General features: G+C 58.0%; 1 protein-coding gene and 1 long non-coding RNA gene across 2 annotated transcripts in view; one reads left to right on the forward strand and one right to left on the reverse strand.

Annotated features, from left to right (window-relative positions):
• CBL (Cbl proto-oncogene) overlaps positions 1-21186 on the reverse strand; it is a 569152-nt gene that overhangs the window by 389393 nt on the left and 158573 nt on the right. The gene's annotated exons all lie outside the window — the stretch shown is intronic.
• On the forward strand, positions 8162-10514 carry LOC135316690 (uncharacterized). Its single transcript, XR_010375932.1, has 3 exons — positions 8162-8338; positions 9289-9370; positions 10362-10514. It is a non-coding gene; the product is annotated as an uncharacterized LOC135316690 (long non-coding RNA).

Genomic DNA, 21186 nt, shown 5'->3' on the forward strand with positions numbered 1-21186 from the left:
GAGCAGTCTGGGCTATTCCCCTGGGGCAGAGGCACCTTGTGCTTTTCCCCCTCACCTCTGACGTGAGCAAAGCTCCTGGTCTTCCCTTCTCACCCTGTCCCAGAAAAGCAAAACACACCAAGCCTGCAGTCAAAGTCAGCATCAGTCTCTGGAGATAATTCCTTAGCAGCCCAGATTCCCCTCACTGTCTTACAGGGAAGACTTTGGCAATGGGATAAACAAGGTCAAACACAGAGAGTATAGGCTTTCCCCTGGCAAATACAAATGGTTCTGTCTAGCCTTAGCTTCTGGTTTCTTGTTCATCAGCTGGCACAGACCTGGGGATGCCAGGCAGGCAGAGTTAATCAGGCCTCATTCGCGATTACAATGAACTCTTGCATTTCATGGCCTGCATCCTAAACCTGCTTTCTAATTCCCCGAGGGAGAGGGATTTACACTTTCAATTTTATGTCGAGTTAGTTAATGGTCCATTACTGTCAAAAGGATGAGTATCTAGAAGTTAAATCCTATAGGATTTACAATAAGGAAGGAATGAAGGCTGCAGAGGAAAATGTGCCAGACAGAGAGCACAGGAAAATAAAAGGGTGTTTGCAGGTCCTCAGTGCTGTGACACTGGCAGCTGGACACTGGCCTGGTGACAGCTCTAGAACAAGGTACCAAGGCTCTGCCCCAAATTCCTCCTTGGAGAGAGTTTACCAGCAGGCTTCCTGCAAGGGAATTCGAGTAAATTCCTCAGCTTCCAGCAAGCAGGGATCTGAGTTGCCAGCCACAGAGGAAGGTTCTGCTTTCCATATTGAGCCAGGTACCAGACCCCCATCCTCCAGCAGGATTCACCACTGAGACTGAGTTCAGCTGGGGCAAATAGGCACTTGGCTGATGCTGCATATCTCCTCCCTGCCCCCATCTTGCAAACTCAAGGCAACCCCAGGTCTGCAGAAGACAGCATGACCTTACTTGAGCATGGTCTGTTAGGGACTCTGCTTCCCTACCACTAAAATTGGAGTAATGGTACTCCAGTAGTGCTGGAAACTGGAAGGGCAGAAAGGCAACGCCATAGTACACATACAGTATAAAATAGATTTTGATGGGACTTCTAGAGTCCAAGCTACCTCTTATCCAGGATTCTGCTTGTTCCCAATATAGTTCCCCCTCCATTTTCCTCATGGAAAAATACAGAACTTGAGCATGGTATACTGCAGCCCTCCCCTTACCAAAAGGATTCTCCAGAGCCTCTCAAGGGGGAAGTCAGGTCCTGTTTCTCCCACCCACAAAAGAATTTGCTTGGGCTTTTGCCACTACCCAGAGCTGAGCTAACACTGCAGGCTCTGCAGGATTTGGCCCCCCAAGCTCTGGCTAGTACTGCTGACTGACCTTGAAAGCTACTATATTTCCACATTCCAGCATCACTTAGGGGAAGGTAGGTCATTGCATCCTATTAAACTGCATGGGAAATCAGGTGACCAACACTTTGTTAAGCCCTGGCCTACTTTCCATCAATGCCATTCACAGAAGGATCCCAAGGTCTGCTGTGGGTAGAAAATTATGCAGCTACCTCTGAAGCAGGACACTGTCACTATCGCACAGCACTAAGAAGCAGTCCTTGCTGCAGGCAACCAGAGGCTCAGAGCAGAACAGTAGTTTCGGCAGGACTGGAATGGGTTTGCCTTGTTCACGTTGAATTCCTCCTCCTTCCCCACCAAGAGACACTGAAAGGTCTCCACTTCCTTAGCAAGACAAAGGCTCCTGTGAAGTATACACAAGCCTGCCAATAGCCAAAAATGTCCATCTGCTTCCGATCCTATCCCCTGAGATGTATGGTGTTGCTGCTGTCAGACCAGAGGTATTAAAGCAGCTACACTGAAAGGTCTGTCAATAATACAGAGCTTGCTGTGCAGGGGTTTTATAACCTGCCCATAAAAACTCACTCCAGGCTGAAGCAGGGCAAACAAGGTCCCTGTGCCCCTCAAGCAGGGAAGTGTTATTTTCTTTTTATTTTGCAAACAAGGAAACAATTTTTTCTGTTGCCTGAAGTTTTTCTGAGTTATAAATGGTGCCAAAGAGACAGAGTTTGGCTAGATGGGGGACAGGAAAATATTTAAGTGATCAAAGAACATTTATTGATGGTGCTTAGCAAGAGGCTGGAAATTATATTATAGGTCAAGGTAGCTTGAGCTATAGCCAGTCAAGCAGCACAATGCAACTCTGAGGTCTGCAGCCACCAGGGCAAGTTCAGGGTCCTTCCTCAGCCTGGTTCATACCTGCAGAAGAAGGACACATTAGGCCTGGAAAGGCCATCCAGGAGAACTCCAAATTCTAAGCCCCTTGCCAGCAAACATAGGTATGCCAGCAATGTTGCTGGCCCGGGAAAGCCTGGGACAGAGAAGGCAGACCTGAACACTGTTCAGAGATATTACCAGTCTGGCCTTCCAGCAATGCTATAAGTCTCTCCCTGCCAGCACACCACACCAAAGTCTGCCTTGCCCTTTTGATGCAACCATACAGCTTCATGGAACCCATTACACACACCATACACATCACTGACAGCATTCAGAAGTTGTACTGGTATTGCTTTTAACCATTTCATCTAGTAAGCTTCTAAGAGATCAGCATCTTTTAACTTCTTTCCACTCCCCCTTTCCATACAGCTAGGAGCACTCCTCCCCACTGAAATCTGTGCTTCTCCGCTAAAGCCCTGCTCAGAAACTCAGGCCTGCTAGCATATACACAAAATAGAGCTGTACATCTCATGACAAGATGAGTCCATAAAGCTTACTTTCATCCTTCCTATCTACCCTACCAGGGAAGACAAGGCCTGAAACCCAAGGATCATTTTTTAAAAAAAAAAACAAAAAACAAACAAACAAAAAAACAAACCAAAAAAAAAACCAAAAAACCCACCCTCTACCAATCGACTGCAGCCCATAAACAAAACATAGAACTTTTTGCTTCTACAATGCATTTCTTTTCACATATAAGAACAAGCCAGTGCAGGACATTAGGATCCAGCCTGCTGCACCCCAACAAGCCTCACAATCCTTAGGGAAAACAGCAGCACTACACTGGTTCCCATAATCACACTCCAGCAAAAGGCAATGCTACCCTCTGGTGCTTCCTAGCAGAATAACCAGTCTGCCCACTACTCACCAGAGCTTACACAGGGGCAGCAAGTCAGGGATGTTAACATCATGCTGCTTCTCCCACATCCTTCCATACAAACCAACTTAGCTGTATCATGCAGCTTTATCACTGAGAGTGCCATAGCACCCTCGGCTCCCTAAAACACTATACTAGAAAAAGATGACCAACCATGCTGAGTGACCTACCCCCTCAGCCAATAACACAGACCACCTTTACCATGGAAAGCCATAAAATACACGCAGCAAGGTGCAAGGGGTTGTGCTCACACTCACCTGTGCAGGCCAGGAAGCTGTTTTTGTTCTCTCCCTTTGTCAAAGTTGCTTCTGACTCAACAGGTTTCAGTGTAAATTCCCTCATGTATCTCCACAGCAAAAGCAATTAACGTAGTATTAAGGAGAATGGAGGAAGAAGATAGCTCTGTCAAGTCATTACTTTGCATGAGGAGGACACATGGATACTTCAGGGCAGTCTTTGTTGGCCCTTTCACACGGGATTAATTCAAATTTACAAAGCTTTGCTTCATTTGAATGGAGCTTTTTGTGATTTATTTCTAAAATATTTTCAGAAATGTAGCCCTGGCCTGCCAGCACAGACAGCAATTGCATTAAAAGAGGCTGAGGTTTGATTCCTACCATTTATTTACTATTCTTGTAGTAAACAGCAGATTACATTGTTTGTGATGCTTAATAAATCCCCTTTTCATTAAGTGTGTGTTTGTATGTAAGTAGGGCCTTCCTCTGTGTCAATGTGCATGCATGACTACAGTAGCAATGTTTTCCTCTGACAGTATCTCTTTTTCACCTAATTCTCTCCCTATCTTTCTCATCTTGCCCATCTCTCTGTCCCTGCCTGTGATTTTCACCAACAGAACTTTGTGTATTTCCTTTGCTTGCAAATAACTTGTTCTGCAGGGAGGTTTTGAGTGTACTAATGTGTGGCCTCGGAAATACCTGTAAGCACTTCTTTCAAGTTAAGAAATAGGAAGAAAGAAAAGGAATCTTATTGAATAAGATGCACAGAAACACGCATGTTTCTGCTGGGTAACAGCTGCATAGATTCCAATGACACGTATTTTAAGGAATATATTTTCACTACTATTTCCAAGCCTTAGCCTAGATTGTAGTCACGATCCTAAACATAGCTTTTTGGAGTATTTTGCCCAATGCACTTTTTGACTGAATCTCTTCAAAAGAGACATTCACAACATTAAAAAAAAATCACAACATTAAAAAAAATATATATCCTGTAGAAAGAGTAAAATGACACATCATGTTATGACTGACTCATCACAAACACTCTCCATTGCTCGCATAGTAAAGAACTATGTAAATAAACATAGTTTATGTTTATAAATAAATAAACATAGTAAACTAAGTCAAATGGTTGACTTTATCCTTGCCATAAAAAGCAGAGAACATACTTCTTCAAAAGGTTTCTAAGCCAGCATATGAACTTATATAGCAATTTCTTCTTTTTTTTTTTTTTTTTTTTCAAATAATCTCATGTTTTATAATCTTTTTTCAGGGCTTTGAATATCTCAGGGGCTCAGTTTTAGCAATCTAGAAGAATATTGTGATACTCAGACTGGCCAATGCTTTGTATCCAGGAGTTTCAAGGCAATGAAAAGTACAGATCTAATTGCATGGAGATGAAGGATGGAACCTTGAGAAGCAGAGCTAAAAAGAGATAGCATAAATCTTTTTTCCACTTTTTCCCCACCATTGCACAGGAAGAGTAGAGAAGGAGGACTTCTTGATAAGTAGATTTTTAAAAAACACCAAGGAGACCACTGAAAAATAGAAATAACTTCCTCATATAGTATACAGTGACAGTATTTTCACCTATAAAGGGCCAAAAATGGCTTATTTAGAATTCAACTCCAGAATTATATAAATGTACGGGTTAAATCAGGTGGCACCTCTGTGCTGCTAATTGCCCGTCAGGTGTTGCCAGTGAGGGCTCCTGCCCCCAGCACCCCAGGAATGATGAGCTCCCCACAGCTGGGATCCCTATAAGTAGCTTCCCAGCAGCAGGTGAAAGCTTGTGTTTGTGCTGCAGTCTTGTGTGAGGAAGCTGAGAGGTGCTGGAAGGGTCTTCGATATGTTCAGGACTAAAGCTTCAGAGAAAAGCAACCAGATAAAGGTATTTGGCCTGAAGATTGTGTATATGTTTTCAGAAACTGAATTGTTCCTAAAGTATCTTCTAGGGTTGTAGACCTGATAAATGAGCTCACATTTCACTTAAGTGGGTATTTAGGGTGGGTAGGGTATTAATGAAGTTTTTTCTAACTCTGAATTAACAGTTACAATGCTGAGGGAGGGCTAGCGAGGCTGGGTGATCCTGGAGATGTTGTAATGCCAGTGGGAGCTGTGCCTAAGCAGGAAAGTCAGGTAGCTTATGGAAGGTGTACAAAGGGGTGGTGCTTCAGGTTTAGCTTAATCTGTGTGATGTGGGACCTGCAGTTAAAAAAAAGATGGTTTGGTGTAGGTTCTTTAAAAAGGCAGTAGATGATCACTGTTCAAGAATAGCTTTGAGACATCTTTCCAGACTCCTGTCTCTACTTTCTAGCTCAGGAGATCTTTGGGGACCTTGCAGAAGGCCAGGGGATTGCTAAAGGGTGACTGGTCTGCCCTGTAATTTAACATAGCAACAGACCATGACAGTAAATCTTCCCCTTGCTTGGTAAGGTTGGGGGGTTACAGGGGGTGGGGCAGTTGCTCTGAGTTTGTGGGGTATGCTGGTGGCCTGCTCTCTGGACTAGATTTGCTAGGCAATATAAATGATCCTGCACGATGCAGAATCTAATCTGGACATTGGGGGAAGCATTTCACAGCACTGAGATGCCCCTTGGGTGGTTAAGCCTCTGTTAGTAGCTTCTTTGGCTTTATTTAGGCCAATTGCCAGTGTGCTTATGCTGGGATAAATGCTTGTATAACATCACTGAGTGCTTTGACCCTGGAGGCTTGAATAGGTGCATGAGGGCTGAGCTGTCTGCCTTCCTGGGTGTGGGGGCTGCCCCTTCCTGACCAGCACTGGAGCCATAAGGGGCTCTGAGCGCTGGACGGGAGGCTGGTCCAGGGCTGCCCTGGAGCTGCAGGTTCTGCCCCTTCCTCGCCTGGAGCATGAGCTGGGAGCTTTATGGGCAGCCTGCCTGGCCAAAGGCCTTTTTGACTGTAGGCACAGGCATCTCATGGGGCTCACTGAGCCCAGAATAATGCCATGAAAAGGCTAGACAAACAATTGAAGGGAGAAGGCTGCCCTGCCAGACCTGGCACACCTGGGTGTGTGTCACTACAGATATCTGCATTTTACCTGCTATAAAACTGTCCCCTGCCTTGAGGCTGTTCCCTTCCAAAAAAATTTCTAGTACTTTTTTACAGTATAGATGTAGCAGACGGCTGTTTTGCATTGATTAGTACTGGATTCATGTGTTGTTGGATGACCTGGCAATGACGATGTTACCCAGACCAATGAACAAACAGATTTTAGTCCCATTTGCTGGCACATGCAGAGCTGTTTGTTCCGTCTTAGTCAGCTGCAGGGGCACAGACAATAGTCCATCTGGCATAAAACTGCTAGGACAAATCTTCCTCCTTCAAAAATACTGGAACACACCTGAATCAGCAGAGTGAACTTCCACTGATTCAGCATTTCATGTTGGCACAGTAACTCCAACCTGGTAGCAGCTACACAAGGCCTGGATGTGAGCTTCCAGTTCCAATAAACATCAGCTTTTGAACTCATAAGAGTGCCAAGACAGTCTAGAGAAGATAAATCATGAACCAGCTATAGGGGTCCTGCTTTGCCTTGCTCAGGGGTTCTTATCAAGGCTCTTGAGTATTAGAAACAAGTCTCAAGTCCCCAGGAGCTGATGTAACTAGATAGCTCCCCACCTCACCCATGAGGCTGCAATATAATCCTGGCCTGCCCTTTGCCTACTGGTGTGAGTCTGGTCTTCAAAGCCTCTGTGCAATCCTTTCTTCCACCTGCTATATCAAGAGATGATGGAGTAGGGGGACTCCAATGCCACCCTGGTATTCAGGGTACACTGCCTCAATGCTCAAAGCTTTCCCTTGTACAGCTACCTGAGCAAGCTGAAGGGTATGGCCAGCAGCTAGCCCTGCAGTGTTAGAGAGTCTTGAGTGAGTTTTATAGGCAGATATCACTTAGCCCTGGTGCCTCTGACTCAGGGTTGCTGGCATTTGTCTCTGGCAATTTTCCCCATCCGTTGAAATGACTGCAGTAATTGCCCAGTCAGGTAGGATCCCCAGGGGATTACGCAAAGGGTTGCAGTCTGACCCAGGACATCGTTTAAAGGCAAATGTAGGTTTTCCTGCAAACCATGAGAACATCCATGCAGGTGGCAAGATGAGAGAGACCTATAAAAAAAAAAAGCTTAAAAATGTTTAGGGAACCAGGCTTATTTCCGTAACTTTTATAGCTCTTTCTGACCACACATTCCAGTGCAAACCAGCATTATTCCCTTCAGAATTATTACTGGCAGAGGCCAAAGCGTTTGTTCTGGGAAAACAGCAGCACAAATGTGGAAAATATTAAAATGGATATATTTACGTAAAAATCATCTTAAGTGGGTGCATGCGGTTGAAAACTTGAGGAAATCACATCAGAGCACATAATGCTTATTTAGAGTTTTTTAGAAAAATAAATAAAGGAAATGAGAGGGCCTCTTGTGTTAAGCGGCGCTCTGGAGAAGCCCGGTGACTGCCGTGGGCTGGCTGGGGCGAACGGGGGCCTCCGCCAGGGCCTCGCTAGGAAGGGCAGGTGGGAGGGACCACCCAGGCAAGGCAGCGGGGGCGGGGGCGGGGCGGGGCGGGGGGGGGCAGCTGCGCTACGCGCGCCGCGCGGCTCTGGGCAGGACAGCCGGCGCGTGCCCCGCGCGCCCCCGACGGTCGCACGGGCGGGGGGGGCGCGTCGCGCCCCAGTCGTGCGAGTGCCCGCCCGCCCTCCGTCGCGAGGCTGTCCCGCCGGCGGCGGCGCGGCGTTTAAACCGGCGCTGGGTGAGCTGCCCACCCTTCAGCGAGAGGGACGGCAGCCGGCCGGGGGGCGCTCTGGGGCTCGACGGGTCCTGGAGTCTCCCCGGGGCACGCTTGGCGCTGTTACAGAGGGAGGGAGGACCGGGCGGGGAGTGCCTCGGAGGGCAGCAGGGTGTTTCGGTGGAGTTCCTGAGGGAAAAGTTGAGGTAATTCTGAGGGGACAGAGTGAGATACATGCGGGAGAAGGCTGAAGTAACTTAGAAGGAGCAGAGAGGGGACAAATTGAGTGCAGAATCTGAGGTAATCTATAGGGCACAGAATCAAATTTTTGGAGGGAAAAGCTGAGGTGAGTTGGGGGAGACAGAGGCGATGTTTTTGACAGAAAACCTGAGGTAACTTCAATGAATCAAAATGGCCTTTTTTTGAGGGATGAGTCTGGGGTAATTTAGGGGGGATATGAGCATTTCTGAGGGGAAAGTCTGATGTAACTCGGAAGACAGAGGCAGCATTTCTGACATAGAGAGGACAGAGGCGGCATTTTGAGTGGAAAAGCTGGGGTAATTTAGAGGGGAAAAATGAGTGGTTTTGTGGGAAAATCTGGGAAAACATAGAGGGGATAGAGGTGTCATTTTGGAGGGAATAGCTCAGGTAATTTAGAGGGGACCCACCGTACAATTTTTATGGAAAATCTTAAGGCACCTCAGAATGGATAGGGTAAGCATTATTGAGGGAAAGGCTTAGGTTTCTGAAGTGGGACAGAAAGAGTATGTTGGAGGGACAAGTCAGAGGTAACTAAGAGGATAGGGAAAGATCCAAGAGAGTTCCATATTTTATCAGAATTATATTGAGGATAGTTAGGATGGGGTGAGCATGTTTGAGGGCAACATCTGAGGTACCTTAGGGAAGACATTGCAACATCTTTGTGAGAGAAACTATGATATTACAGGTTGCTGAAAATACCAGAATGGATGAAGATTTTAGCAGGGGAAGCTAAATGCACCTTCTTGATTTGTGTGGCTGTTTTGGCTCTAGGAACTAAGGTGCAAGAGAAATGATAAAAGGATCGTAGGCATGGATTTTCTGAGGAAAAAAGATCTGTCTCCTAGGGAGTCACTCAAAATAATAATTTAGCAATGGTATTGATCATTATTTAAAGGTCTGAGGCCAAGGTGCACCAGAAATTCATGGAAATAATCTTCTGGGAGGAAAGGAGAAGAATGATGATCACGTACAGGACGGTGAGTTCAGCAACAGATTTTCCTGCAGTGAATGGCTGGGATGGCTGCAGTGAGAAAAAGAGGGAATACAGCTGTGGAAAACGGAAGAGGAAGATGCATGAAATAAAAATTGGACTTGATATGGGTTGAAGAGGGAAAACAGAATTAAGAGTGGAGCTCCAAAAGTCAGTCTTACTCCATTTCTAGTAGATAGGTTAGCATTATCAGGCCTAAATGTGTGTTCCTCAACACCAGCTACCGCAGAAGGGAGTGGGTCAGGCTATGGATCAAGGTACCCCTAAATTGGAGTGCCCCTGGCCCCGGCCTTTCAGAGGCGTGGGGCCAGGAGGTGTGGGGGCCGGGCATGTGTGCCCTCTCTGTCCTCGGGGCCGGGGCCCCGGCCCCCCAGCCTTTGGCCGTGAAGCTCCGCTGCCTGGCTTTGAGTCTCGTTCCTGTCGCTGTGGGGGAAGGCCGAGCTCTCTGGCTCCCTGTGTGTCGACCTGCCTGTAATCAGGGTCCCGGTCTGGGAGCCTTTGTGCTCCGCTGGCAGCCTGCGTGGGGTGACCGCCCCGTTAGCGGGGTGTGGGTCAGGGTGCCCCTGAATCGGAGAGAAGGAGCCTCCGTGGGCCTTTGGGACCAGGGCCGCCCTGTAAGCCGGGGCCCGGCCAGTGCCCTGGAGTCCCGGGCGCTTTGCTGTCCAGGCAGCGGCTCGAGCCCCCTGTAAGCAGGGGCGCAGCCTCTTTGGCCGCCGCCTTGCGTGCCCAGCTTGCTTTGCCCGGGGTGCCCGCCTCCGAGCCCGGCTCCAGCACCGGCCGGAGCTCTGCTGTGCACGGCTCAGGTGAGATGAGCTCTGAAGCAGCAGGGTTTTGTGAAGGTGGTGCCTCGGGGAGCTTCCTCTGGGGTGGAGGAGCTGGTGCTTCTCAAAGGGTGGGCTAGACAATCCCTGAGGTCCCTTCCAAGCTGTGATTCTGTGATTCTCAGGCCTAACCGTGTCCTCCTTCCTCGGCAGCAGCTGGCGGAGGAGAGAGAAGAGGCGTCGTGTGGAACGGCGAGGCAAGAGTGAGCGAGAAGAGGAGCGGGGAGCGGCGTCGGGCTGCGGAGGGGCCACGAGAAAGGCACTCTGGGCAAAGGGACCTCCCTGTCTCCGGGGCGTGGTCGCGTAAGAGCGGGGCGGGCACCTTTGGGGTGCCCCCGCTGGCTTTGTGCTGGGCGACCTCCCTGTAACCAGGGCTCGGTCTTTGCTTTTGCTGTCGTGGGCCTTTTGCTGCCCTTGCTCCTCTGGCTGCCCGGAGGGAGTGGCGACCCTGTAAGGAGGGTGAGCGCCACCGCCTCCGCACCCGAGGGGGAAATGGAGCTCGCAGGACCCCAAGCCCACCCTGTAAGCAGGGGAGGGCCGTATTCCCGCCCCGGCGGCGGCTTTCTGCCTGCCGGCGGCCTGGCCAGCGTGACCCCCCCGGAGTCGGGGCGTGTCACGGCATTTGCTCCTCGGCCACCCGTGAGGCCCCTTGGCACGTTGAGGCCCCCCCTCGGCCTCCGTGCAGCCCGGGGGGCAGGTGTGAGGCTCTCCTCTCCTGCTCGGGGGTAGGGATGGCTCCCCAGACATTGGCTGCACAGAGCTCGCGCTCTCTCTTCTGGGAAGTTGTGTGTGTGTGTGTGTGTTCCCCCCTTGTCCCTGTCCTTGTCGGTGTGAGCGAGTGAGTGAGCTTGTCCTTTAGGCCCCCCCTTAAAATCGCTGCAGCTTAGCTTCAACTTCCCGGGAGGGAAAGAAGGGCTCTGTGCAGCAACGGGGGGTCCCCTCTGACCCCGCGAGCGGAGGGGGAGTCCGGGCTTGCCCCTTTCCCTTCCCTCTAAGGACGGAGCGAAGCCGCTTAGTCGTAGCGTGGGCAAGGTGACCAGCCTGTAGTCAGGGCCTGGGTCGCTGCCTGTCCTGCTGGCGAGCTGCCAGCGTGCCAGCCCTGAGTGCGCTCGGGGCATGTGTCAGGAGCCGTGGAGCCCTCTGTCCTGTCCCCAGGAGCAGCCCGAGCCCCTGTAAGCAGGGCTGGGGAGGCTGCTTTAGCCAGCCACCAGGAACGAGCCCTCCCTCGCCCTTTAGAGGGTGCAGGTTGAGGGAGAGCTGTGCCCGAGGGCGCAGTCGCGCCTTTGGCGCCGCTTTTGCTGGAGCGACCTCCCCGCGGTTGGGGTCGAGGTCGCTCCCTGGGCTCCTGAAGACGTGGTGATGTGCTGCAGCCAGGACGGCCGGCCCCTAAGTCGGGCGCAGGTCGGAGCCTCGGGCTCCGTGGGGCTTGTGGGAGCCGAGCGGGACCGCCACCCTGTAAGCAGGGCCGTGCGCGTCCCCTGCGCTTGGAGGGACCCCCTGTAAGCAGGCGGGTGCCCCTGGCCCCGGCCTTTCAGAGGCGTGGGGCCAGGAGGTGTGGGGGCCGGGCATGTGTGCCCTCCCTGTCCTCGGGGCCGGGGCCCCGGCCCCCCAGCCTTTGGCCGTGAAGCTCCGCTGCCTGGCTTTGAGTCTCGTTCCTGTCGCTGTGGGGGAAGGCCGAGCTCTCTGGCTCCCTGTGTGTCGACCTGCCTGTAATCAGGGTCCCGGTCTGGGAGCCTTTGTGCTCCGCTGGCAGCCTGCGTGGGGTGACCGCCCCGTTAGCGGGGTGTGGGTCAGGGTGCCCCTGAATCGGAGAGAAGGAGCCTCCGTGGGCCTTTGGGACCAGGGCCGCCCTGTAAGCCGGGGCCCGGCCAGTGCCCTGGAGTCCCGGGCGCTTTGCTGTCCAGGCAGCGGCTCGAGCCCCCTGTAAGCAGGGGCGCAGCCTCTTTGGCCGCCGCCTTGCGTGCCCAGCTTGCTTTGCCCGGGGTGCCCGCCTCCGAGCCCGGCTCCAGCACCGGCCGGAGCTCTGCTGTGCACGGCTCAGGTGAGATGAGCTCTGAAGCAGCAGGGTTTTGTGAAGGTGGTGCCTCGGGGAGCTTCCTCTGGGGTGGAGGAGCTGGTGCTTCTCAAAGGGTGGACTAGACAATCCCTGAGGTCCCTTCCAAGCTGTGATTCTGTGATTCTCAGGCCTAACCGTGTCCTCCTTCCTCGGCAGCAGCTGGCGGAGGAGAGAGAAGAGGCGTCGTGTGGAACGGCGAGGCAAGAGTGAGCGAGAAGAGGAGCGGGGAGCGGCGTCGGGCTGCGGAGGGGCCACGAGAAAGGCACTCTGGGCAAAGGGACCTCCCTGTCTCCGGGGCGTGGTCACGTAAGAGCGGGGCGGGCACCTTTGGGGTGCCCCCGCTGGCTTTGCGCTGGGCGACCTCCCTGTAACCAGGGCTCGGTCTTTGCTTTTGCTGTCGTGGGCCTTTTGCCGCCCTTGCTCCTCTGGCTGCCCGGAGGGAGTGGTGACCCTGTAAGGAGGGTGAGCGCCACCGCCTCCGCACCCGAGGGGGAAATGGAGCTCGCAGGACCCCAAGCCCACCCTGTAAGCAGGGGAGGGCCGTATTCCCGCCCCGGCGGCGGCTTTCTGCCTGCCGGCGGCCTGGCCAGCGTGACCCCCCGGAGTCGGGGCGTGTCACGGCATTTGCTCCTCGGCCACCCGTGAGGCCCCTTGGCACGTTGAGGCCCCCCCTCGGCCTCCGTGCAGCCCGGGGGGCAGGTGTGAGGCTCTCCTCTCCTGCTCGGGGGTAGGGATGGCTCCCCAGACATTGGCTGCACAGAGCTCGCGCTCTCTCTTCTGGGAAGTTGTGTTTGTGTGTGTGTTCCCCCCTTGTCCCTGTCCTTGTCGGTGTGAGCGAGTGAGTGAGCTTGTCCTTTAGGCCCCCCCTTAAAATCGCTGCAGCTTAGCTTCAACTTCCCGGGAGGGAAAGAAGGGCTCTGTGCAGCAACGGGGGGTCCCCTCTGACCCCGCGAGCGGAGGGGGAGTCCGGGCTTGCCCCTTTCCCTTCCCTCTAAGGACGGAGCGAAGCCGCTTAGTCGTAGCGTGGGCAAGGCGACCAGCCTGTAGTCAGGGCCTGGGTCTCTGCCTGCGTGGCTGCCTGTCCTGCTGGCGAGCTGCCAGCGTGCCAGCCCTGAGTGCGCTCAGGGCGTGTGTCAGGAGCCGTGGAGCCCTCTGTCCTGTCCCCAGGAGCAGCCCGAGCCCCTGTAAGCAGGGCTGGGGAGGCTGCTTTAGCCAGCCACCAGGAACGAGCCCTCCCTCGCCCTTTAGAGGGTGCAGGTTGAGGGAGAGCTGTGCCCGAGGGCGCAGTCGCGCCTTTGGCGCCGCTTTTGCTGGAGCGACCTCCCCGCGGTTGGGGTCGAGGTCGCTCCCTGGGCTCCTGAAGACGTGGTGATGTGCTGCAGCCAGGACGGCCGGCCCCTAAGTCGGGCGCAGGTCGGAGCCTCGGGCTCCGTGGGGCTTGTGGGAGCCGAGCGGGACCGCCACCCTGTAAGCAGGGCCGTGCGCGTCCCCTGCGCTTGGAGGGACCCCCTGTAAGCAGGCGGGTGCCCCTGGCCCCGGCCTTTCAGAGGCGTGGGGCCAGGAGGTGTGGGGGCCGGGCATGTGTGCCCTCCCTGTCCTCGGGGCCGGGGCCCCGGCCCCCCAGCCTTTGGCCGTGAAGCTCCGCTGCCTGGCTTTGAGTCTCGTTCCTGTCGCTGTGGGGGAAGGCCGAGCTCTCTGGCTCCCTGTGTGTCGACCTGCCTGTAATCAGGGTCCCGGTCTGGGAGCCTTTGTGCTCCGCTGGCAGCCTGCGTGGGGTGACCGCCCCGTTAGCGGGGTGTGGGTCAGGGTGCCCCTGAATCGGAGAGAAGGAGCCTCCGTGGGCCTTTGGGACCAGGGCCGCCCTGTAAGCCGGGGCCCGGCCAGTGCCCTGGAGTCCCGGGCGCTTTGCTGTCCAGGCAGCGGCTCGAGCCCCCTGTAAGCAGGGGCGCAGCCTCTTTGGCCGCCGCCTTGCGTGCCCAGCTTGCTTTGCCCGGGGTGCCCGCCTCCGAGCCCGGCTCCAGCACCGGCCGGAGCTCTGCTGTGCACGGCTCAGGTGAGATGAGCTCTGAAGCAGCGGGGTTTTGTGAAGGTGGTGCCTCGGGGAGCTTCCTCTGGGGTGGAGGAGCTGGTGCTTCTCAAAGGGTGGACTAGACAATCCCTGAGGTCCCTTCCAAGCTGTGATTCTGTGATTCTCAGGCCTAACCGTGTCCTCCTTCCTCGGCAGCAGCTGGCGGAGGAGAGAGAAGAGGCATCGTGTGGAACGGCGAGGCAAGAGTGAGCGAGAAGAGGAGCGGGGAGCGGCGTCGGGCTGCGGAGGGGCCACGAGAAAGGCACTCTGGGCAAAGGGACCTCCCTGTCTCCGGGGCGTGGTCACGTAAGAGCGGGGCGGGCACCTTTGGGGTGCCCCCGCTGGCTTTGCGCTGGGCGACCTCCCTGTAACCAGGGCTCGGTCTTTGCTTTTGCTGTCGTGGGCCTTTTGCCGCCCTTGCTCCTCTGGCTGCCCGGAGGGAGTGGTGACCCTGTAAGGAGGGTGAGCGCCACCGCCTCCGCACCCGAGGGGGAAATGGAGCTCGCAGGACCCCAAGCCCACCCTGTAAGCAGGGGAGGGCCGTATTCCCGCCCCGGCGGCGGCTTTCTGCCTGCCGGCGGCCTGGCCAGCGTGACCCCCCGGAGTCGGGGCGTGTCACGGCATTTGCTCCTCGGCCACCCGTGAGGCCCCTTGGCACGTTGAGGCCCCCCCTCGGCCTCCGTGCAGCCCGGGGGGCAGGTGTGAGGCTCTCCTCTCCTGCTCGGGGGTAGGGATGGCTCCCCAGACATTGGCTGCACAGAGCTCGCGCTCTCTCTTCTGGGAAGTTGTGTGTGTGTGTGTGTTCCCCCCTTGTCCCTGTCCTTGTCGGTGTGAGCGAGTGAGTGAGCTTGTCCTTTAGGCCCCCCCTTAAAATCGCTGCAGCTTAGCTTCAACTTCCCGGGAGGGAAAGAAGGGCTCTGTGCAGCAACGGGGGGTCCCCTCTGACCCCGCGAGCGGAGAGGGAGTCCGGGCTTGCCCCTTTCCCTTCCCTCTAAGGACGGAGCGAAGCCGCTTAGTCGTAGCGTGGGCAAGGCGACCAGCCTGTAGTCAGGGCCTGGGTCTCTGCCTGCGTGGCTGCCTGTCCTGCTGGCGAGCTGCCAGCGTGCCAGCCCTGAGTGCGCTCAGGGCGTGTGTCAGGAGCCGTGGAGCCCTCTGTCCTGTCCCCAGGAGCAGCCCGAGCCCCTGTAAGCAGGGCTGGGGAGGCTGCTTTAGCCAGCCACCAGGAACGAGCCCTCCCTCGCCCTTTAGAGGGTGCAGGTTGAGGGAGAGCTGTGCCCGAGGGCGCAGTCGCGCCTTTGGCGCCGCTTTTGCTGGAGCGACCTCCCCGCGGTTGGGGTCGAGGTCGCTCCCTGGGCTCCTGAAGACGTGGTGATGTGCTGCAGCCAGGACGGCCGGCCCCTAAGTCGGGCGCAGGTCGGAGCCTCGGGCTCCGTGGGGCTTGTGGGAGCCGAGCGGGACCGCCACCCTGTAAGCAGGGCCGTGCGCGTCCCCTGCGCTTGGAGGGACCCCCTGTAAGCAGGCGGGTGCCCCTGGCCCCGGCCTTTCAGAGGCGTGGGGCCAGGAGGTGTGGGGGCCGGGCATGTGTGCCCTCCCTGTCCTCGGGGCCGGGGCCCCGGCCCCCCAGCCTTTGGCCGTGAAGCTCCGCTGCCTGGCTTTGAGTCTCGTTCCTGTCGCTGTGGGGGAAGGCCGAGCTCTCTGGCTCCCTGTGTGTCGACCTGCCTGTAATCAGGGTCCCGGTCTGGGAGCCTTTGTGCTCCGCTGGCAGCCTGCGTGGGGTGACCGCCCCGTTAGCGGGGTGTGGGTCAGGGTGCCCCTGAATCGGAGAGAAGGAGCCTCCGTGGGCCTTTGGGACCAGGGCCGCCCTGTAAGCCGGGGCCCGGCCAGTGCCCTGGAGTCCCGGGCGCTTTGCTGTCCAGGCAGCGGCTCGAGCCCCCTGTAAGCAGGGGCGCAGCCTCTTTGGCCGCCGCCTTGCGTGCCCAGCTTGCTTTGCCCGGGGTGCCCGCCTCCGAGCCCGGCTCCAGCACCGGCCGGAGCTCTGCTGTGCACGGCTCAGGTGAGATGAGCTCTGAAGCAGCGGGGTTTTGTGAAGGTGGTGCCTCGGGGAGCTTCCTCTGGGGTGGAGGAGCTGGTGCTTCTCAAAGGGTGGACTAGACAATCCCTGAGGTCCCTTCCAAGCTGTGATTCTGTGATTCTCAGGCCTAACCGTGTCCTCCTTCCTCGGCAGCAGCTGGCGGAGGAGAGAGAAGAGGCATCGTGTGGAACGGCGAGGCAAGAGTGAGCGAGAAGAGGAGCGGGGAGCGGCGTCGGGCTGCGGAGGGGCCACGAGAAAGGCACTCTGGGCAAAGGGACCTCCCTGTCTCCGGGGCGTGGTCACGTAAGAGCGGGGCGGGCACCTTTGGGGTGCCCCCGCTGGCTTTGCGCTGGGCGACCTCCCTGTAACCAGGGCTCGGTCTTTGCTTTTGCTGTCGTGGGCCTTTTGCCGCCCTTGCTCCTCTGGCTGCCCGGAGGGAGTGGTGACCCTGTAAGGAGGGTGAGCGCCACCGCCTCCGCACCCGAGGGGGAAATGGAGCTCGCAGGACCCCAAGCCCACCCTGTAAGCAGGGGAGGGCCGTATTCCCGCCCCGGCGGCGGCTTTCTGCCTGCCGGCGGCCTGGCCAGCGTGACCCCCCGGAGTCGGGGCGTGTCACGGCATTTGCTCCTCGGCCACCCGTGAGGCCCCTTGGCACGTTGAGGCCCCCCCTCGGCCTCCGTGCAGCCCGGGGGGCAGGTGTGAGGCTCTCCTCTCCTGCTCGGGGGTAGGGATGGCTCCCCAGACATTGGCTGCACAGAGCTCGCGCTCTCTCTTCCGGGAAGTTGTGTGTGTGTGTGTGTTCCCCCCTTGTCCCTGTCCTTGTCGGTGTGAGCGAGTGAGTGAGCTTGTCCTTTAGGCCCCCCCTTAAAATCGCTGCAGCTTAGCTTCAACTTCCCGGGAGGGAAAGAAGGGCTCTGTGCAGCAACGGGGGGTCCCCTCTGACCCCGCGAGCGGAGGGGGAGTCCGGGCTTGCCCCTTTCCCTTCCCTCTAAGGACGGAGCGAAGCCGCTTAGTCGTAGCGTGGGCAAGGCGACCAGCCTGTAGTCAGGGCCTGGGTCTCTGCCTGCGTGGCTGCCTGTCCTGCTGGCGAGCTGCCAGCGTGCCAGCCCTGAGTGCGCTCAGGGCGTGTGTCAGGAGCCGTGGAGCCCTCTGTCCTGTCCCCAGGAGCAGCCCGAGCCCCTGTAAGCAGGGCTGGGGAGGCTGCTTTAGCCAGCCACCAGGAACGAGCCCTCCCTCGCCCTTTAGAGGGTGCAGGTTGAGGGAGAGCTGTGCCCGAGGGCGCAGTCGCGCCTTTGGCGCCGCTTTTGCTGGAGCGACCTCCCCGCGGTTGGGGTCGAGGTCGCTCCCTGGGCTCCTGAAGACGTGGTGATGTGCTGCAGCCAGGACGGCCGGCCCCTAAGTCGGGCGCAGGTCGGAGCCTCGGGCTCCGTGGGGCTTGTGGGAGCCGAGCGGGACCGCCACCCTGTAAGCAGGGCCGTGCGCGTCCCCTGCGCTTGGAGGGACCCCCTGTAAGCAGGCGGGTGCCCCTGGCCCCGGCCTTTCAGAGGCGTGGGGCCAGGAGGTGTGGGGGCCGGGCATGTGTGCCCTCCCTGTCCTCGGGGCCGGGGCCCCGGCCCCCCAGCCTTTGGCCGTGAAGCTCCGCTGCCTGGCTTTGAGTCTCGTTCCTGTCGCTGTGGGGGAAGGCCGAGCTCTCTGGCTCCCTGTGTGTCGACCTGCCTGTAATCAGGGTCCCGGTCTGGGAGCCTTTGTGCTCCGCTGGCAGCCTGCGTGGGGTGACCGCCCCGTTAGCGGGGTGTGGGTCAGGGTGCCCCTGAATCGGAGAGAAGGAGCCTCCGTGGGCCTTTGGGACCAGGGCCGCCCTGTAAGCCGGGGCCCGGCCAGTGCCCTGGAGTCCCGGGCGCTTTGCTGTCCAGGCAGCGGCTCGAGCCCCCTGTAAGCAGGGGCGCAGCCTCTTTGGCCGCCGCCTTGCGTGCCCAGCTTGCTTTGCCCGGGGTGCCCGCCTCCGAGTCCGGCTCCAGCACCGGCCGGAGCTCTGCTGTGCACGGCTCAGGTGAGATGAGCTCTGAAGCAGCAGGGTTTTGTGAAGGTGGTGCCTCGGGGAGCTTCCTCTGGGGTGGAGGAGCTGGTGCTTCTCAAAGGGTGGACTAGACAATCCCTGAGGTCCCTTCCAAGCTGTGATTCTGTGATTCTCAGGCCTAACCGTGTCCTCCTTCCTCGGCAGCAGCTGGCGGAGGAGAGAGAAGAGGCGTCATGTGGAACGGCGAGGCAAGAGTGAGCGAGAAGAGGAGCGGGGAGCGGCGTCGGGCTGCGGAGGGGCCACGAGAAAGGCACTCTGGGCAAAGGGACCTCCCTGTCTCCGGGGCGTGGTCGCGTAAGAGCGGGGCGGGCACCTTTGGGGTGCCCCCGCTGGCTTTGCGCTGGGCGACCTCCCTGTAACCAGGGCTCGGTCTTTGCTTTTGCTGTCGTGGGCCTTTTGCCGCCCTTGCTCCTCTGGCTGCCCGGAGGGAGTGGTGACCCTGTAAGGAGGGTGAGCGTCACCGCCTCCGCACCCGAGGGGGAAATGGAGCTCGCAGGACCCCAAGCCCACCCTGTAAGCAGGGGAGGGCCGTATTCCCGCCCCGGCGGCGGCTTTCTGCCTGCCGGCGGCCTGGCCAGCGTGACCCCCCGGAGTCGGGGCGTGTCACGGCATTTGCTCCTCGGCCACCCGTGAGGCCCCTTGGCACGTTGAGGCCCCCCCTCGGCCTCCGTGCAGCCCGGGGGGCAGGTGTGAGGCTCTCCTCTCCTGCTCGGGGGTAGGGATGGCTCCCCAGACATTGGCTGCACAGAGCTCGCGCTCTCTCTTCTGGGAAGTTGTGTTTGTGTGTGTGTGTTCCCCCCTTGTCCCTGTCCTTGTCGGTGTGAGCGAGTGAGTGAGCTTGTCCTTTAGGCCCCCCCTTAAAATCGCTGCAGCTTAGCTTCAACTTCCCGGGAGGGAAAGAAGGGCTCTGTGCAGCAACGGGGGGTCCCCTCTGACCCCGCGAGCGGAGGGGGAGTCCGGGCTTGCCCCTTTCCCTTCCCTCTAAGGACGGAGCGAAGCCGCTTAGTCGTAGCGTGGGCAAGGCGACCAGCCTGTAGTCAGGGCCTGGGTCTCTGCCTGCGTGGCTGCCTGTCCTGCTGGCGAGCTGCCAGCGTGCCAGCCCTGAGTGCGCTCAGGGCGTGTGTCAGGAGCCGTGGAGCCCTCTGTCCTGTCCCCAGGAGCAGCCCGAGCCCCTGTAAGCAGGGCTGGGGAGGCTGCTTTAGCCAGCCACCAGGAACGAGCCCTCCCTCGCCCTTTAGAGGGTGCAGGTTGAGGGAGAGCTGTGCCCGAGGGCGCAGTCGCGCCTTTGGCGCCGCTTTTGCTGGAGCGACCTCCCCGTGGTTGGGGTCGAGGTCGCTCCCTGGGCTCCTGAAGACGTGGTGATGTGCTGCAGCCAGGACGGCCGGCCCCTAAGTCGGGCGCAGGTCGGAGCCTCGGGCTCCGTGGGGCTTGTGGGAGCCGAGCGGGACCGCCACCCTGTAAGCAGGGCCGTGCGCGTCCCCTGCGCTTGGAGGGACCCCCTGTAAGCAGGCGGGTGCCCCTGGCCCCGGCCTTTCAGAGGCGTGGGGCCAGGAGGTGTGGGGGCCGGGCATGTGTGCCCTCCCTGTCCTCGGGGCCGGGGCCCCGGCCCCCCAGCCTTTGGCCGTGAAGCTCCGCTGCCTGGCTTTGAGTCTCGTTCCTGTCGCTGTGGGGGAAGGCCGAGCTCTCTGGCTCCCTGTGTGTCGACCTGCCTGTAATCAGGGTCCCGGTCTGGGAGCCTTTGTGCTCCGCTGGCAGCCTGCGTGGGGTGACCGCCCCGTTAGCGGGGTGTGGGTCAGGGTGCCCCTGAATCGGAGAGAAGGAGCCTCCGTGGGCCTTTGGGACCAGGGCCGCCCTGTAAGCCGGGGCCCGGCCAGTGCCCTGGAGTCCCGGGCGCTTTGCTGTCCAGGCAGCGGCTCGAGCCCCCTGTAAGCAGGGGCGCAGCCTCTTTGGCCGCCGCCTTGCGTGCCCAGCTTGCTTTGCCCGGGGTGCCCGCCTCCGAGCCCGCCTCCAGCACCGGCCGGAGCTCTGCTGTGCACGGCTCAGGTGAGATGAGCTCTGAAGCAGGAGGGTTTTGTGAAGGTGGTGCCTCGGGGAGCTTCCTCTGGGGTGGAGGAGCTGGTGCTTCTCAAAGGGTAGACTAGACAATCCCTGAGGTCCCTTCCAAGCTGTGATTCTGTGATTCTCAGGCCTAACCGTGTCCTCCTTCCTCGGCAGCAGCTGGCGGAGGAGAGAGAAGAGGCGTCGTGTGGAACGGCGAGGCAAGAGTGAGCGAGAAGAGGAGCGGGGAGCGGCGTCGGGCTGCGGAGGGGCCACGAGAAAGGCACTCTGGGCAAAGGGACCTCCCTGTCTCCGGGGCGTGGTCGCGTAAGAGCGGGGCGGGCACCTTTGGGGTGCCCCCGCTGGCTTTGCGCTGGGCGACCTCCCTGTAACCAGGGCTCGGTCTTTGCTTTTGCTGTCGTGGGCCTTTTGCCGCCCTTGCTCCTCTGGCTGCCCGGAGGGAGTGGTGACCCTGTAAGGAGGGTGAGCGCCACCGCCTCCGCACCCGAGGGGGAAATGGAGCTCGCAGGACCCCAAGCCCACCCTGTAAGCAGGGGAGGGCCGTATTCCCGCCCCGGCGGCGGCTTTCTGCCTGCCGGCGGCCTGGCCAGCGTGACCCCCCGGAGTCGGGGCGTGTCACGGCATTTGCTCCTCGGCCACCCGTGAGGCCCC

Source organism: Phalacrocorax carbo, chromosome 21 (assembly GCF_963921805.1).
Source record: "Phalacrocorax carbo chromosome 21, bPhaCar2.1, whole genome shotgun sequence".
Classification (NCBI taxonomy): domain Eukaryota; kingdom Metazoa; phylum Chordata; class Aves; order Suliformes; family Phalacrocoracidae; genus Phalacrocorax; species Phalacrocorax carbo.